The sequence below is a fragment of the Silene latifolia genome, chromosome 7, assembly GCF_048544455.1.
Source record: "Silene latifolia isolate original U9 population chromosome 7, ASM4854445v1, whole genome shotgun sequence".
NCBI lineage: Eukaryota > Viridiplantae > Streptophyta > Magnoliopsida > Caryophyllales > Caryophyllaceae > Silene > Silene latifolia.
In genome coordinates this window covers 14,652,043-14,669,562 of record NC_133532.1, presented here as the reverse complement: position 1 = coordinate 14,669,562, position 17,520 = coordinate 14,652,043, and positions in this window count along the sequence as shown.

Sequence of the window (17,520 nt, the reverse complement as noted above, 5' to 3'; positions counted from 1 at the left end):
TTTATTGTTGAATTATTCGGAATTTATATTGATTTTGTTTTTGTTTTTGTTTATCTAATTTCATAAGGAATAATTGTTAATTCGTTTATATTTAGTATTATCTATTGCTATCTTTTAGTTTAGCCTAACATTAATTTACCAATTTAATTTCTCCAAGAATTAGGGAATCAGAATTATAATAGGATGCTACAATTAACAAATTATCATATTTTAGTTTTTTTTTCCGTATTTGTTTGACCTTGGCCACTAAAAAACTATACTTGAGACAATATTGTTTTGAATTAAGTAATTAATTAACTAAAAGTTTCATTTTAATGGAAGTACAAAAAAATAGTATTCATATTGCTTTACTAAATGGAGACAATGAAGCATAAACAATTTGGCATTCGTTCGTATGTCATAAGCCTTAACCAAAGACGACTCAAGGCGTATAGTTAATGGTACATTGAAACAGATTAATATAACTCAAGACGAATTTTTATTTGCATGCATGCATGCTGTAAAATTAAAACTAGGTTAAATAGGGCCTCAATCAGATATAAAAATGGGACAAGTTTTTTTTTGTTGACATTCTACTTCTATCTCATCTATCTTATTTGACTATTTTTTTTTTTTTTTTTTGAAACAACCTCAACGGTTAATCATATACTCCCTCTCATTCATAATAAACCTCCCATTTTATTTTGGCACAAATATTAAGGAAACACACTACCCCACCATATAATTAAATTTCAACCACACAAATACACTACCCCACCATACAATTAAATTTGGACCACACAAACACTTACCAAAAAAGGAAATAGGGAGGTTATTGTGAATAGACGGAAAAGGAAATAGGGAGGTTTATTTTGAATGGGAGGGAGTATTATTTAATAAATCCTGAGACGCAACATCAACAAAAGACAGTGGTAAATCATCCGTCCAAAAACGCCTACCTATGGACCATGGCATAGCATGAGCTATTGTGTGAGCCAACTTATTAAACTTCCTATTAGTATATGTAAATAAAACAGACTCAAATAAACAACTTAATCTAAAAATATCATCGTAAATTAGGAAAATGTCGCTTCGGCCTGTCTTCCGCTTCAGCAAATCCGTCACCACATTAAGACAATCGCTCTCAATAATTATCTTGTTCAAACCCAGACGCATAGCCTCCTTTAGCCCGAGGTATATAGCCTGTGTTTCTGCAGTTGCCACATCCTGATCGCCACGAGACTGAACTACCACCGCCCAAGCAACCCTTCCATCACCATCTCGGCACACCGCACCCAATCCCACTCCCTGTCCCTCCTTCACGCCCGCATCGACATTTATCTTCCATACCCCCCCCCCCCCCCATCCGGTCTAACCCACCCGCCAGTATGCCTTTCCCACTCTCCCTTTTCCCGTACAACTCCCTTACCATCCTGACTAATGCTCTGCATTTCACAAATTACGTCCTTGATCCTCCTTAATACGTCCTCACACGCCCACAACCCATTATCAAAGAGCATTTTGTTACGCTTTTCCCAAATCACCCAGCACGACGTCATAAAAAGCACCCTCTCCTCTTCCCCCATATCCCGAAGCAGCGCCTCAACCCACTCCCTAGCTCGCATATCACTAGTACCCCTAAGCACATCAATCTCGACTTCGTCCCAGATATCATCATTCCACCCACAATCTCTAAAAGCATGGACACAAGACTCCGTATGAAAATGGCATCGCGGACACGATCCATCAAAGCCACTTATACGAGCAGCTATACCTGCTTTAACCGGAAGTGCCTCGCTACACATCTGCCACATGAATGCCTTGATGCGTGGTAGTACAGGGGCACCCCATATCAGCTTCCAGAGCCAACCACTCATACTATTATTGGACTGCTCCCCCTCATCACCATCGTCCTCCGCCAAAAGTCGATACCCTTCCTTCACCGAGTACTCCCCATCCCTTGCTTTATCCCAACACCAACTATCCTCCCTAATATTCTCACTCAACCGAATATTCAAAACCCTCTCCGCTTCAAAAGATAGAAAAATCGTCTCCACCTTTTCTCTGTCCCACCGAGCCCCCCCCCCCCCCCCCTCCCCCCTACCATAAGATCCGCTACCTTCATCTCCAAGTCGAGACCTCCACGCGGTGATATAACACACCTAGACTCGGTATTTAGAATCCATGGGTCTAGCCATATCCTAATATCCGCCCCACTGCCAACTCTCCTCCTCAACGCCAGCCCCATCACATACTTAGCTTCATAAATACTCCTTCAAGTATAACTTGGATTATTGCCTATCGATGCATCCATAAAAGACCCATTCAGAAAATACTTACCCTTTAACACCCTCACCATCAAACTCCCTTCATTACACACCAACCTCCACGCCTGCTTCACCAAAAGCGCCAAATTGAACTTACCAAAGTCACGAAACCCCATTCCCCCTCTAACCTTCGACCGGCACATAATATCCCAAGATATCCAAGAAATCTTCCGTCGACCGTTAGCTGACCCCCACCAAAATTTCGAGACAATAGAGCGAAGCTCATCACAAAAATTAGCCGGTAACTTAAAAACACTCATCCCATAAGTAGGGATAGACTGGGCAACTGCCTTTATCAAAGTTTCCCTACCTGCTTTGCTAAATAATTTACCGCGCCACCCTTGCAATTTACTATTTAACCTATCACGAACAATTTTGGAAAGTGCCTGCTTGGACTGGCCTATCACAGTAGGCAAACCCAGATATTTATCATGCTCAGCAACCTCCCGTACACCCAAGATCCCCACTACTCTCTCTCGACGCCAAGCCACCGTGCCTTTACTGAAAGAAACAGTCATCTTCTCCTTACTCACCAGCTGCCCCGACGCACCCTCATACTTCTTCAAAATATCCATTACTACCCGTGCCTGGTTCTCACTTGCCTTCACAAAAATAATGCTATCATCAGCGAAGAACAAATGAGAAACCACCGGAGCCTGATTAGCCACCCGAATCCCATCCTCAAAATCATGCTGGATAGTACCTCGGCGCAAAGTATAAACAAATATGGGGATAAAGGGCCACCTTGACGCATGCCTCTGGTAGGGGTAAAAGATTCAGACGGTGATCCATTGATCAACACTTCGTATGACACTGTTCTAACACACCGCATGACATTTCTCACCCATCGACCAGCGAACCCCATAGCTAAAAGCACCTTCTTCAGAAACACTCATTCTACTCTGTCATAAGCTTTAACCATATCAAGTTTTAGTGCCAGATGCCCTCCCCTGCTGCGGGCATTCTTCATGTAATGAAACATCTCAAAGGCTACTGTTAGACCACACTTGGTTGATGATGCCAAGTTTCATTGTCATTTAATGGTTTGCTTCTTAGTTATTGTTAATAGCATTTGAAGTTTAAAATTACTCATCAAAATGATGCAAGAATGATCAAGACGAAGAATATCCCTAGCCTAACTCAAAAGTTGTAAACGAGGGCGTGTAACATACTCAACTTGTCAAGTGACAGCAGAACCATGCAACAGTTCAATGCACTGTTGCATCTGATATAACGATGGAGATAATTTTACAAAGAAAAATTTCAAGCTTACAAATATTTACAATTTTCATTTCAGAAATCTTTTAAGCAAAATTATAAGAGTAACATGCGTTATCATATGAAAAATATCTAAACTTTTGGATTCAAAGAAGTACATATGCTTTTCCTTAAAAGGGGAACTTTGTCCTCCTTAACTTAAGGAACCATGTCCTTTGCTTTATCATCAAATCTTTGTATAGATATAATATCAGTTGCACTACTTTAAAATCATTTTAAAATAATGAAAAGTTTTCATCATTTCCAAAGCTTAGATTTTTATAATAATTTTTCTACTCTTAGGTGCTTGTTCCTTGCCTATATAAGGAGCTCTCTACCTCATTCAAAACCAAGACTTTTAAGAGCACTTTATTGAGTAATCTTTGCAAAGCATTTCAGAGTCAAAAACTTCTGTTTTTCTTTAAGTATTTGCAAAAACGTTTTAAGTCTTAAAGTCTTCAAAAGTACTGAAATATCTCCATGTATCAGTCTGCTGCACTGTTGCTTAAAGAGTGTGTTCCACGATTTTCGTGTTTAGGTCTTAATTGTAATCTCCATGTTCTTAAGTGAACCACTGAGATTCTGACTCTGTAAACCGTTGAGATAGAACTTAAGTCTTGAAGCGGAGTAGCTTTGAACAAGAGAAAGTCTTGAAGCGGAGTAGTTTCAAGCAATTGCAACCGGAGTAGGTTGACGATTTATTTTCATTGTAATGGTTTAGTTAAGTTTGAGTAAATTTCTAAACAAGCAATAAAATAACGGTTGGACGTAGGCTCCGGAGTAGGAGTTGAACCAATTTTTTAAACATCTTTTTGTTTGTTTATTTACTTTTACGTTCTTTTATCATTCTACTTTTATTCATCAATCTCATTTGCCGATCTTTGTGCAACAGTGATCACTCATCTTTATTGCATAGACTGCTTTGTACCTCTTGTGAACTTACAATTCATTAAATTTCTCAAGTTTGTACTTAATAGCTCTTACTTGTGTTAGTCTCTAACCAAGTAAAGGAGAATTTTTTTTAAAAGGTACACCTAATTCACCTCCTCCCCCTCTTAGGTGTTAATCGTTCTTAACTCTTCAATTGGTATCAGAGCCTCGTGCTCTTGATATTGGTTAAATCCAAAGAGTTGATCTTATAGTTATGGACGATTCAAAACACACTAAGTATCCCATCTTTAAGGGAGAAAACTATGCCTGGTGGAAACACCGCATGGAGCACTATGTCAAAAGTGCGGACTATGAATGTTGGAAGATCATTCAAAAGGGTCCCCTCGATATCACGGTCACTAATACCGATGGTACTAGTGTCCCTAAAGACGAGGATAAATATGTTGAGGCTGATTATAGAAAGGTCGAAAAGAACTCTAAAGCCATGTCCATTCTTCAATATGGCATTGGTGAACAAGAGATTAACCGGATCTCCGGTTGTACCACGGCCAAAGAAATTTGGGACACCCTAAGCCTTGCTTATGAGGGAACGTCACAAGTTAAAAAGTATCGTGTTGATCTTCTCATGCAACAATATGAGATGTTCAACATGACAAGAGATGAGTCAATTAATAGTTTGTCTTCTCGTTTTTCTAGTATTGTCAATGACCTCAAGAGTCTAGGTAGAAACTTTGAATCCGAGGACTTAGTCCGTAAAATCCTTCGTAGCTTAACTGAAAAGTGGCAACCGAAGGTTACGGCTATCGAGGAAGCTAAAGACCTATCACTCCTCACCCTTAATGAACTAATGGGCTCACTCATGGCTCATGAGCTAACCCTCATGAAGCGTTCTAGTGAAAGCTCTAAAGGGAAAGGGCTCGCTCTCAATGCTCTCTCAAGTGATGAGGAGGATGGAGATGACGAGTTTGCAATGTTCACTAAAAATATTATTGGAATGATTAATGGTCGAAACTCTCAAAGGTATAACAAAAATACTAGCAAACGACGTTTTCCAAAGAAAAGGTCAAGTTCCACAATTGGTTGCTTTAAATGTGGTGACAATGGTCACCAAATCAAAGAATGTCCAAAGTGGAATGACATCAAATCTAAGGAAAAACGTGACTTTGCCAAAAGAGAATACAAAAGCAAAGTGATGTCGGCTATTTGGGGAATGTTTGATTCCGAGGAGGACGATGTCCTTGAGGAAGAATTAGATGCCAAATTGTGCCTTTCTTCTCATCTCAATAAAGATGTTCCAAAGTCATCAAAAAAAGAATACGTCAAATGTCTTATGGCTCACTCAGTTGATTCGACTCGATTAAAAAATGAGGTAAATAATCTCAAGAAAAAGGTTCGATCTTTCTCCAAAGATAAAGTTTGTCTTCTTTTAGACCAATTTATTGATAAGTGTCGTGTCCAAAATAATAAACTAGAAGTTATGCAAAATGAAATTGAGGACATAGCTGAAGAAAATGTCAATTTAAAAGAGTGTCTAAATGAAGTTGATCAACCTAGTTCATCATTGAGTCTTGAAAAAGAGATTAAAAAGTTTCGAAAACAGAATCTGTTTCTAGCTAAAAGGGTCGATGAAACGCATGCAACAGAGCACTGCACTGTTGCATCTGTGTCCTCACTAACCAAAGAACGTGACCAACTCTTGATTGATCTAGCAACATGTGAAAGTCAAAAAGATGATCTTGTCAAAATTGCTGAAATGTTGAACGACGAGTCAAGTCATGTTAAAAGTGCTTTAGATCGAGTGCAAAAATCAAACGATGACCTTCTTGTTCAAATTGAAACTCTGAAAAAGGCTGAACAAACCCATGCAACAGATGATGCAACTGTTGCATCTGAGTCTAAAAAGGAAATAGAGACTCTCACAAAAGATGTGTCTTCATTAACTAATGAGCGTGACTCTCTGCTAGCTGACCTCACTTTGAGTAAAAGAGATAACAAGCAACTTGAGCAGATTGGCTTATTGCTAAGTGATGAAGTAAGACATGCTAAACACGCTTTCGACAAAGTAGGTCAACTAAATCTTAATCATCTTGCTAAAATTGAAACATTAACCAAAGAGCTAGATGAAGCTAAGATGTTTTACTTAAAATGGGAAGGAAGTCAGAATGTTTTGGAATTTCTTCTAAAACAATCACAAGAATATAAAAACCGTGCAAATAATGCTGGACTTGGTTTCAAATGCAACAGTCACACGCACTGTTGCACTCGAAACCATGACCCAAGCAAAACTGATTTTCGAAGAAGAAAGTATGATGGTCTTCCCGAGTACATCATTTGCAACTACTGTGGTAAAACTGGTCATGAATTTAATGGTTGCGAAAAGAGAGTCCTTGACTTAGAAAGAAGTACTAAAGTGGCTAAACAAATTTGGATTAAAAAGGAAAAAGTCAAGAAAGTCGTTGTCAAGAAGGAACCCAAGCTTGTTTGGGTTCCTAAACTAAACGTTTGATTTCTTATAGGCATTAGCGAGTGAGGCAGCAGCAATTGGTATTTAGACAATGGATGCTCTCGTCACATGACGGGAGATGAAAGCCAATTCCTTTCGCTAGAAGCCTACGATGGTGGCATGGTGACTTTTGGTGACAACAAACGAGGTGAAATCATTGGTATTGGAAAAGTTGGTAAGTCAAAGTCACTATGTGTCGACAAAGTGTTGCTTGTCAAAGGTTTGAAACACAATCTTTTAAGCATATCACAATTGTGTGATCGAGGTAACATCGTTGAATTTCTTGCTAGTGAATGTAGAATAATTGATGGAAAGACTAGAAAACTTATTCTTGAAGGAAAACGTGTCAAGGATGTTTACATGACTAACCTATTTTCATTGTCGGGTCAAACATTATCATGCATGAGTGTTCAAAAGAATGACCCTTGGCTTTGGCATAAACGACTTGGTCATGTTAATGCTAAAACACTTAATACCCTCAAAAGACTTGATCTAGTAGATGGCATTCCTAACATCAAATTTGAGTTTAAATCACTTTGTGACGATTGTGTTAAAGGTAAACAAGTAAAATGCTCCTTTAAATCCAAAAATGTTGTTAGCACTTCCTTACCTCTTGAACTTATTCACATAGACTTATGTGGACCAATGCATGTTGTTAGTAGAGGTGGAAGTCGCTACATTTGTGTCATTGTAGATGACTTTACAAGATATGTGTGGCTTCTTTTCTTAAGTTCTAAAGATCAAACTTTTGACGAATTCTTAATTTGGGTTAAAAAGGTCCAAAACAAATTTGGTTATAAACTTGTCTCTTTGAGATCCGACCATGGAACCGAATTTGAGAATTTGTCATTTGAGTCTTATTGTAATGAACATGGTATTAGCCATAAATTTTCGGCCGCAAGAACCCCTCAACAAAATGGGGTTGTGGAGCGAATGAACCGAACTCTTGAAAATATGGCTAGGACCATGCTCATTAGCTCTAAAGTGCCAAGAAACTTTTGGGCAGAAGCCGTTAACACATCTTGTTATATCTATAATCGTGTCATGATTAGAAAAATCATTGAGAAAACCCCTTATGAATTACTACGATGAAGAAAACCTAACATCTCACATTTAAAATGCTTTGGTAGTAAATGCTTTGTGCACAATAATGGAAAAGACAACCTAGGCAAATTTAATGCTCGTAGTGATGAAGGTGTTTTTGTTGGTTATTCCGACCATAGTAAAGCTTACAAAGTGTATAACAAGAGAACCATGAAAATGGAGGAAAGCGTTCATGTAATATTTGACGAATCTAGTCTCTTTGTTTCAAATACACAGGTTAATGATGAAGAGGATGATGAGGAAGATGATGACTTTGAAATTGGAATGATACTACATGACATGGATCAAGTAGTGGAAGTGGTTGAGCAACAGTTGGAGCCACTGTTGCTTGAGGAGGCTGGCCAAAATTCAGGGGGAACTAACCCTCCCTCATCTCATGGTGGAGCTAGCTCATTCAGGGGGAATGAGGATGCAAGTGAGCAACCTTCTCAAACAGAAACTAATGAAGAAGCAAGTGAGCAACCCCCTCAAACTGAAACTAATCCACAAACACCTTCACAAAATATTCCCTATGCAACAGTCACATCAACTGTTGCATCAGAACCAAACGAAACAAACGAGGCCTCTAACACACTTGTTCCAAAGAAATGGAAGCATCAAGGTTCCCATCCTTTATCAAATCTAACCATTGACCTTACCTATGGAATCAAAACCAGATCATCACTCCAAAACCACTGTGCTTTTGAAGCATTCATATCACAAATTGAACCCATTAATATCATAATGGCATTAACCGACGAATATTGGGTCACGGCTATGCAAGAAGAATTGGAGCAATTTGAGAGGAACAAGGTATGGCATCTGGTCCCTAGACCATCTCAACGTACTGTAATTGGTACGAGATGGGTCTATCGCAATAAGCTCGATGATGTTGGAGAAATCGTAAGGAATAAAGCTAGACGAGTGGTATAAGGGTTTAATCAACAAGAGGGGATTGATTGCGATGAAACCTTTGCACCGGTAGCTAGGCTTGAAGCCATACGTATGCTTATAACTTTTGCATCTCATATCGGCATAAAACTTTTTCAAATGGATGTCAAAACCGCTTTCTTAAATGGATATCTTGAAGAAGAAGTTTTTGTCGAACAACCACCGGGCTTTATAAACAATGAGTTTCCCAACCACGTTTTCAAACTTGATAAAGCACTTTATGGTTTAAAACAGGCTCCCAGAGCTTGGTATGATAGACTTTCAAAGTTTCTATTGGAAAATGATTTTTTACGTGGTTCGGTTGATAAAACATTGTTTATCAAGTCACAGTGCGATGAACTGTTGCTTGTGCAAGTATATGTCGATGACATTATTTTTGGTGCAACAAATGACGTCCTTTATAAATACTTTTTGGATCTAATGACTTCTGAATTTGAAATGAGCATGATGGGAGAACTTGGATTTTTCCTTGGTCTTCAAATCAAACAAAATGAGAAAGGAACAATGATCCATCAACAAAAGTATTTGAAGGAAATGCTAAGTAAGTTTGGGTTGACTAATGCTACACCTTATGCTACACCAATGGTTTCTAAACACAACCTTGACAAAGACGAAAATGGTAAGAGTGTTAGTGAAAAGGTGTATCGAGGTATCGGTTCATTACTTTATTTAACCGCTAGTCGACCCGACATACAATTTAGTGTGTGTGTGTATGTGCTCTTTTCCAATCAAATCCTAAGGAATCACATTTCAAAGCCGTCAAACGGATTTTTAGGTATTTGATTGGAACACAAAGTCTATATCTTTGGTACCCAACTCATTATGACATTGATCTTGTAGGATTTTCGGATGCGGATTATGCGGGGAGCTCGTTGGATAGGAAAAGCACATCGGGTATTGCTACGTTCTTAGGACCGTGTCTCATTTCATGGGCATCCAAGAAGCAAAATACCGTTGCTCTATCCACGGCCGAAAGTGAGTATGTAAGTGCCGCTCTTTGTTGTGCTCAAATTCTTTGGGTGCGACAACAATTGCGTGATTACGGTCTTATTTTCGAAACCACTCCCATATTTTGTGATAATATAAGCGCAATTAACATCTCGAAAAATCCAATACAACATTCTCGAACTAAACATATTGACATAAGACATCATTTTTTACGCGATCAAGTTGAAATGGGAAATATTTGTCTTAGCTTTTGTAGAATGGAAAATCAAATAGCCGACATTTTTACAAAACCGCTTGAAAGAGAACAATTCGTAAAACTTCGGTTGGAAATTGGTTTATTGGGTGATATGTGACTCATATTATTTTACTTTCCTAAATGATTGACTAAAGATGAGGACATACATGTGGTTACCCTAAATTGATTATTAATTACTACATGCAAAAAGTATGGTTCGAAAAATATGAACAATTATGCTTGCACTTGAGTTGTTTTTGCATTAAGCCACCCAACCCACATTCTAAAATCAAACCTCTCCACTTTTCTTATGTCACTAAAACCATCCAAATCAACACTTCAAAAATGCCTCCAAAACCCTCATCCAAACTGAAATTTAAATGTCTTCAAGATTCTATAACCCAACGAAAAGATCAAAGAAACAAATGACTTCGTCCACCAAATCCGCTGCCATACTTGAAACGTTGAGAAGCACATTTGTTGAAAAACCCATTTCCCTAAGAAATCAAAGATTATATCTCCTCCCAAATCTGATGCCACAGTCCATACAACTGTTACATGAAAGAAAATCACTGCTCTAATTGAGGAAGATGACCAGAATATTGGAGTTGAAAATGAAGATGTAATCCATAAAGATGTTGGAAATTTGAATGAAGATGATATGTTCAACAATAGTCTTGACCCATTGTGCTTATCACAAGCCACTAGTGAGAAAATCGTCGAAATAATTGATGATAACTTGGAGGAAAACAAAGATGACAAGCCCATTCTTATATCAAGCTTGTTCAAAACAAAGAAACCAGGTTCAAGTTAAAAAAAAAAAAAAAAAAAAAAAAAAAAAAAATCTGAAATAAGACGTTCTCTGCAACAGTCAATTTGAATGTTGCATCTGGTACTTTATCAATTGGTTAGTAATGCCATAAAGTCTCATAATGAATTTGGGAAATTTCGTACTTTCAATGGAGAATTTTTGGAGAATAGGCAAACATTTGAGGGGGAAAGTCACGAGGATATTGATGATACTTGATTAACCTCATTTCTACCCCACTTATCCATTACCCTAACCCATTATCCATAATCTTAACTCTTTTTAGCTTAATGTTCTTCAAACTCTTTTGCAAACCGTACTTAATTTATTTGTTGAACCTAGCCTTGTTGTTGTTAAAGTAATGTCAAATTGTGTCCGTCACTATGTTTGTCCTTCCTTGATGATGTCAAGAGGGGGAAGTAGTATAATTATGTTTTATGTGTGACCCTTTAACTCTTAGGCTTGCGTTCACCGTAATATGTTTTGCTACCATGATTATATGTTTTACTTAGGCTAAGTAATTTGACCCTTTCATTCATTGATCATGTTTTATATGTTTTATGTTAAATGTTTAAAGACCGACTAATCATGGGCTATGGGGGAACATCACACATTTTAAAACTTGCCATCATCAAAGGGGGAATTTGTTAGACCATACTTGGTTGATGATGCCAAGTTTCATTGTCATTTAATGGTTTGCTTCTTAGTTATTGTTAATAGCATTTGAAGTTTAAAATTACTCATCAAGATGATGCAAGAATGATCAAGACGAAGAATATCCCTAGCCTAAGTCAAAAGTTGTAAACGAGGGCGTGTAACATACTCAACTTGTCAAGTGACAGCAGAACCATGCAACAGTTCAATGCACTGTTGCATCTGATATAACGATGGAGATAATTTTACAAAGAAAAATTTCAAGCATACAAATGTTTACAATTTTCATTTCAGAAATCTTTTAAGCAAAATTATAAGAGTAACATGCTTTATCATATGAAAAATATCTAAGCTTTTGGATTCAAAGAAGTACATATGCTTTTCCTTAAAAAGGGGGAACTTTGTCCTCCTTAACTTAAGGAACCATGTCCTTTGCTTTATCATCAAATCTTTGTGTAGATATAATATCAGTTGCACTACTTTAAAATCATTTTAAAATAATGAAAAGTTTTCATCATTTCCAAAGCTTAGATTTTTATAATAATTTTTCTACTCTTAGGTGATTGTTCCTTGCCTATATAAGGAGCTCTCTACCTCATTCAAAACCAAGACTTTTAAGAGCACTTTATTGAGTAATCTTTGCAAAAAATTTCAGAGTAAAAAACTTCTGTTTTTCTTTAAGTATTTGCAAAAACGTTTTAAGTGTTAAAGTCTTCAAAAGTACTGAAATATCTCCATGTATCAGTCTGTTGCACTGTTGCTTAAAGAGTATGTTCTATGATTCTCGTGTTTAGGTCTTAATTGTAATCTCCATGTTCTTAAGTGAACCACTGAGATTCTGACTCTGTAAACCGTTGAGATAGAACTTAAGTCTTGAAGAGGAGTAGCTTTGAGCAAGAGAAAGTCTTGAAGCAGAGTAGCTTCAAGCAATTGCAACCGGAGTAGGTTGGCGAGTTATTTTCATTGTAATGGTTTAGTTAAGTTTGAGTAAATTTCTAAACAAGCAATAAAATAACGGTTGGACGTAGGCTCCGGAGTAGGAGCTGAACCAATTTTTTAAACATCATCTTGTTTGTTTATTTACTTTTACGTTCTTTTATCATTCTACTTTTATTCATCAATCTCATTTGCCCGTCTTTGTGCAACATCACTCATCTTTATTGTTGCATAGAACTGTTGTACCTCTTGTGAACTTACAATTCATTAAGTTTCTCAAGTTTGTACTTAATAGCTCTTACTTGTGTTAGTCTCTAACCAAGTAAAGGAGAAATTTTTTTAAAAGGTACACCTAATTCACCCCCTCCCCCTCTTAGGTGTTAATCGTTCTTAACTCTTCAGCTACCAAAATATTATCAGAAATTAGCCTTCCAGGGGTAAAAGCACTTTGATTCTCAAAGACCAAATCATCCAAGCACGATTTCAGCCGATTAGCGAGGACCTTAGGTATCAACTTATATAAAACATTACATAAACTAATTGGCCGATAGTCATTAAATCTATCAGGTGCTTTTTTCTTAGGAATTAAAACAATGTGAGTCTTATTAATGGTAGCTGGGAACTCACCTCCATTTAAAACCCTCAGAACCAACCGAGTGACAGACGGCCCAACAATATGCCAGTAAGTCTGATAAAACAGAGCATTCATCCCATACGGCCCAGGAGCTTTCAACGGATGCATTTGCCGAAGAGCATCAAAAACCTCCTCCCCCTTATACTCGGCTTCAAACACAGCATTCATCTCTTCCGAAACCCTATCCCGCACACCTACCAGCAACTCATCAAAATTATCCGGCTGAGAAGACTCGAACAACGAACTAAAAAACCCCACTGCTGCTGCCTTGATCCCACCATCCCCGGCTACAACCCTACCATCGTCAATAGTGACCCGCCTAATACAATTCTTCTTCTTTCGTTGCCCGACTTTCCTATGAAAGTATTTTGTGTTCCGATCACCGTCCATCAGCCATAACGCTCTTGACCGCTGCCTCCAAAATATCTCCTCCTGTCTAAGCAAATTATTTAGTTCCCTCAGTACAACCCTTCTCTCCTGCACATTATCAATAGTCCTTTCACTCACATTTAACCACTCTAACATTTTCCTCTTTCGATTAATATCTCGCATAATCTTCCCAATACTTACTCTCTTCCACTTCTTCAGTTCCTGTGCACACCTATTAATTGTTTCCACTACATCCCAGTCACTCTCCTCCCAAACCCTACTTATAGCATCCTCACAGTCCTCCTCCCCAACCCAGATTTGTTCAAAACGGAAACATCGCCTGATATGCCCCTCGAACCTATCCCGGTTATCCATAACAACTTTAATAGGAGAATGATCAGACCACTCACGCCCCCATATGGACCACTTTCGCATAAGGGTAAAGCTCCCTCCAACCTCCATTCGTCATAGCCCTATCCAAGCGACACTGCCTATTATCAGCCCCCACCTCCCCGTTATCGTACGTAAACTCATACCCCTCAAAATCTAAGTCACGAAGCCCACACACATCCAGTGCATCTCGAAAGTTATTCATCTGCCACTGAGCTCGAGCTCCCCTTTTCATTTCTCCAACGATAAGAATCTCGTTAAAATCACCCATACACAACCATGGCCCCTGCGACTCCGTTGCAAGACACCGCAACAACTCCCACAACAAATAACGATTTTGCACCTCCGGCCACCCGTAGAAGCCTGTACAACGCCATTCTAAATTGTCTAAACGAACATCAAAATCCATAAAGTGAACAGAAGCAGACCGAAAAACAACATCAATATCTTCCCTCCACAAGAACGCCAAACCACCAGAGCGACCCCCACTATCCACCGCCATAATACTATACTCATCAAAACGTACCATAACTGTTGCCATCTCCACACTAATCAGCTTTGTTTCACACAGGAACACTAAAGTTGGGGCCTCCCTCCGGAGCAGATTCCGGAGTCCGCCTATTGCATCGGGGTTGCCCAGCCCCCTGCAGTTAAGACTCAAAAGATTCATTGGGCCCAGCGGGGTTGACTTGAATCAGCCTCCGCCTCAGATATTGACACATCCCTGTGTTTGGTAACCTTTCTTGAAATAGCCCCACACTGCTCCTCATCATCAGTTCTCACGCGTTTTTGGTTTTCATTGATAACCAAATTATCATGTATATTAGCACTATCCAAGCCTTCCCCCCGCTCTACCCACATAGACCTCTGCCACTTCTTAACTGTCGCATTGCCCCTGCCTAGTTCCCTCCACCATCAACTCCGCCTCCTTCGCCTTTTTCACTGTGAAACTCCCCTGAATGATAGTACCCAGCAGCTCACATCCTTCAGTTACATTCACATCAATACTCCTACCAACCATGCCCTAATCAACAATACCCATCCCCCTATTGATCATCTCGACACCTCACCGCATAACTCGTCCCCCACCCAGTTAACCAACGTCTTCCTCCCCCTGATCATCCTCCTCCAGTACACTCCTCAACTCCGTCTGGTTTGCTCTCACATGGAACCTGTTCTTCCCTGCCAGAGCAATTCGCTGCAGCTTTTCATTCATCTTCGCCTCATTCTTTTTATATTCTTCTTCAAAATCAGGCCTTAAATCTCTTTTAGTACTTCGATTCTTCCCTCTGTCACACCCACCCTTCCACCCTTCCGCGGCGACGCCCTCAGTCCATCTCCATATTTTAGATCATCCTCGTCATAGGGTCCGTGCTCGCAATCTTTAACACCATGACCCAGCACACCGCACCCATAGCAGAACAACGGCAGCCTCTCATACTTGACATCGAAGTTTGTCAAATTCTCCGTAGACAATCTTACCTCAACTGAACGATTTAGCGATTTTCGAATATCATGTAGAACACGGATACGAACTGCCCTCTCCATCTCAGGGAATGGAGTATCATCTCTGTCCACATACATACCCAGCTGGTCCCCTAGGCGACGCAAATTTGCCTCATTCATACGACCCTTAATGGGGAGATCATATACCTGAGCCCAAATAGGAAGACGATATAGAGGAGTATCAGATAACTTTCCCTCACCATTAGGCTCATTGAAGCACCATACAAACTTATCAAAGTGTCAAGGCTGCCCTTCAAGAACCTTTGCTTTATCATGGTCATCCTCAAATCGAAAGATGAAGATTCTCTCTCGAGCATCCAACATATTACCCATCACCTTCCTCGTCGGATTCCATAGACTTAACATCGTATCGATAGCAGCTTTACTATTAATCATCTTCGATGCCCAAATCTTCCCCACAAGAATCCTGTCCACCAGTTTTTCATGAATGTCATCTTCGCTAACATCCCATGCAAACTCCTCCTTACCACCCCCTGAACTCTCTCCCAACACCCCCTTGCCCTTACTGCCCTTATGTGACTCCATGAAAACTTGCCCAACAACTCTCAAAATAAAACTATTCGAACAAACCCTAAGCCGATCCCAGATAACAAAACAAAGTTGAACAAAACCCTAATAGTGCCCAAAATACTGTCGGAAACGCAAGATTACAGATAGAAAATTTCAAGAAAACGAAAGAAAAACCTACATACATGATGTAGATAAGTACCTTGAGCAGGAAGGAAACAATTACGTAGATGAACTAGGACTCAACTTCCATAGAACCCTAGGAAGACTAAGGTATTCCTTATTTGACTATTTTTAAGTTAAGACGAATGTGCTCATTTTATTTCGGATTTTCTAACATATGCCCTTAGGGCACATGATAATAAGCTAATCGTGACAAATTAAAGTTGAAATTCATATTTACCATAATTAGTAATATAATGTTGAAACTCTTTTCCTACTTAGCTTCTTATCATGTGCCCTTAGGGCACATGTTAGAAAAACCTTATTTCAACTAGGGATTTGGGATATTGATAATACATTACTACATACATATTTAACCATTTAACCACAAATTAGTGATCTCTTTTTTACTTAAGTTTAGCTCATTTTAGTTCAATTCAATTCAGTTTCATTCAGCTCATCTAATCATAAATCACAAATTAACTACAGTTCAGTTTTATTAAGTTCAGTTCTGTTAAGTTCAGCTCTTTTCAGTAAAAAAGAATGGTGCCTAACTAAGTCGTGTTGATAGATAAATGTCATTTCTTGTTATTTACATGTAAAACGATTTTGGGTAACAATTGGTCTCCCTTGTGACGGGTTACCATTTGTGGCGGATATTTTGTGAGTTAAAATGGTAACAAAATGGGTTAGTGGAGAAAGGGGACCACATGAATAGTGTCGCAGAGAGAGAAAAAGTGGGTACTTTGTGAGGTAAAATGGTATGAGTGACGGATATGTGTCGTCACAAACAAGAATTTGTGTTTGGGTAAAGCCAATATAAATTGGATTGGTTTTAATAGGTCCACCAGCACCCTTCCATCATTCTTCCCCAGAAAGCTATAACCAAGTCGATCCGAGCTTGAGCTTTGATGGGCTCGAGGTCGGCTCAGAATATTGAGCTCAAGTTCAGAGCTTGTTGAGTGTACAAAATTAATTGAAGTTTGAACTCGGCCAAGAAAAAGCTTGATTCAGGAGCTTAAATTGAGTTATATTTGCCATTATATTATTCTTCCATTTTCCGCCTTTTAAATAACAAATGAAGTAATTAATTAATGATCAATTACTTTAGACCCTGTGCATTATATGCACGGTATTTAAAGTTTAATAATTTTATAAAATTATTTATATAATATTGATACCTTACAATTGTTTACATTTCTCATCATTGTATTTTGCTTAAATAAATAAAAGTTAGAACTGAGAATTAGTTAAGAGAATTGAGTAATGAGTTGAAATATATTCTAATGAAAATATGTTATAGCATAAAACTAATGAGTTTCAAGTGTTATAATATTTTTTTGTTTTTTTCAATTTTCT